This window comes from Rattus norvegicus, chromosome 1, assembly GCF_036323735.1.
Source record: "Rattus norvegicus strain BN/NHsdMcwi chromosome 1, GRCr8, whole genome shotgun sequence".
NCBI classification, from domain to species: Eukaryota; Metazoa; Chordata; class Mammalia; order Rodentia; family Muridae; genus Rattus; species Rattus norvegicus.
The window spans coordinates 111,701,027-111,703,151 of record NC_086019.1 but is presented as its reverse complement, the minus strand read 5'-3'; the positions used below and the strand labels follow the sequence as shown (position 1 = coordinate 111,703,151).

Here is a 2,125-nt window from a genome sequence, read left to right as displayed (position 1 = left end):
CAACACATTTAAGCAGTGTTTACTATGCTAATTTCATTAAACATGTTGTGATAAGCTTGCATTACTATGTTGATTAATAATTAAAACACTACCCACTTCTGAGGTTGCCACCACCACCAGAGCGGCTAGCTGTGCCAGACCTACAAGGAGACCTGCTATCCAACTCTCCCCTAACTGCCCACCCTACCCCAACCCAATTCCTGCCAGCCACTGGGTCTTGGAATTTTCCCAAAGGTCTGTTTTAAAAATGGTGGATTACTATGAAGTTCTGGACATGCAGATACCCGTCTCACCTGAGGACATTAAAAAGGTGTATGGGAAATTAAGTCTTTCTTAAACTGGAATGGATAATTAAATATTCTGTTTAATTGATAAAATGTTGGAGTGGGTGTTAGGTACATTTTATGCTTTTAAATTACAAAATGATAATAATTGTGCTTAGCTTAAGTTTGAGAGAAAAGTTTTAAATTAGAAAGGATGAAAGGTAGGTTGATGTCATTATGTAGGTGAAGGCAGGTACAGGACAGAAGGAGGCTATGGAATGCTTGGGGCTAGCATGGTGTGGACCCAGGCCTCAGAACATAATGGTAACAGGCACAGTAATAACCCACTGAGGAGACAGTGGGTGAAAGCAGCTGACAGAAAAACAGCCAGAGAGTGCAGAGTGGGAACTCACAGGAACCAGGACGTGTGTGTACCTCTTTAATTTTACCACCACAGGAAACAGACACTTAAATGGCACCCAGAAAAAAGGTAGAGGCAGAGTGGATATTCAAACAAGTAGCTAAGACATATGAGGTGTTATCGGGTGCAAAGGAGTGACCCATCTATAACGAAGAGCAAAGACAGGTAAAATGGTGGTAGTGGAGGAGGAGGATGTGGAAGTCCTACTGCCATTCCATTTGAGCTTGACTTCGCATGCTAGAAAACAGGTGAGGACTTCAGGATGTTTGTTGGTTTGTTTTTGTGGAAGGAAGCCATTTTCATTTGACTTCATTAAAGATCCATATGATGAATTTTTTGGGGAACTGACAAGGTTCCTGAGGAACTAGTAGCCAACAGGCTGGCTTATTTTCCTCTGCCTTCAGTGGATTTCTTACTTTTAGAGGTGGGTTTCCTGCTTTAGACACAAGCTTCACTGTGTGCAGGTCACTAGATCATGGAGGTCTCATTCTCTTCACTGTCATTTCTTGGTGCTGAAAAGGGCAATTTCAAATCAATATCAACTTCATCTAAGATAACTAATGGAAAACAAGAAATCACTACAAGGAGACTTCAGGAGAATGGTTAAGAAAACTATATGGTGAGGATGAAGGACAGTTAAAGGCCTTGATGATAAATGGTAAGGAGACCTACTTTTAAATGTTAGGTCTCATATTTAACAAAAGTGTTAAACCATAACAGGTACTATTTGAAATATAACATGAAATATTTTTGAAGATTTCAAGTGAACTCAGCTTTTCATGTAACTCTGACTCGTCTAAATTATTTATAAAACACATCATTGGAGCCCCTGCTTGAGTTTATGGTTAGGAATCATAAAATAGACTTCATTTTTTTCTCTTGAAAATTGTTGAAATCTCTAGGTGCAGTTTGCTTTAAACAAAACAAAATGTACTCTGAGGTGAGCCCTGGGACTCTTGAGTAGTGCTAGAACAAAATAATTTTTTTAACGCAAGCTCGAATCTTTTCCCATTATGTTGAAATGTGAGTGAGGAGGGTCAGCACACTGTGTAGTTAACATTGCCAGGTAAATCTTCTGCAGAAATATTTCAATTTTATTTTAGTATTTCACGATGAGTGTTATTATTGAGTCACTGGCAACACATTTTTGATTTAGTGTAAACTAAGAATGTTTTCTAGATCTGCATAGATGTTGGCAATCTTGTCAGTTCTGAAAATTGTTTAAAAATGTAATGTTAAGTTTAGTTGAAAATTTGGGTCTTTGTCATTTGCTTAAAACAAAACAAAACAAAGCAAAACAAAAGAAAAAAATCACTACCCCTTTCCATTGAATTAATACTTGAGTATTTTCATACTGCATTCTACCTATATGGAAAACACATTAGGAGACAATATTTAGGAAGAAGATAAACATAGAAAATGATTGCTGTAAACTGTAGTT

At 37.6% G+C, this 2,125-nt stretch overlaps 1 pseudogene; it reads left to right on the top strand.

Annotated features, from left to right (window-relative positions):
- Nucleotides 1–247: 247 nt before the first annotated feature.
- Nucleotides 248–1,362, top strand: Dnajb6-ps3 (DnaJ heat shock protein family (Hsp40) member B6, pseudogene 3; annotated as a pseudogene).
- Nucleotides 1,363–2,125: the final 763 nt, after the last annotated feature.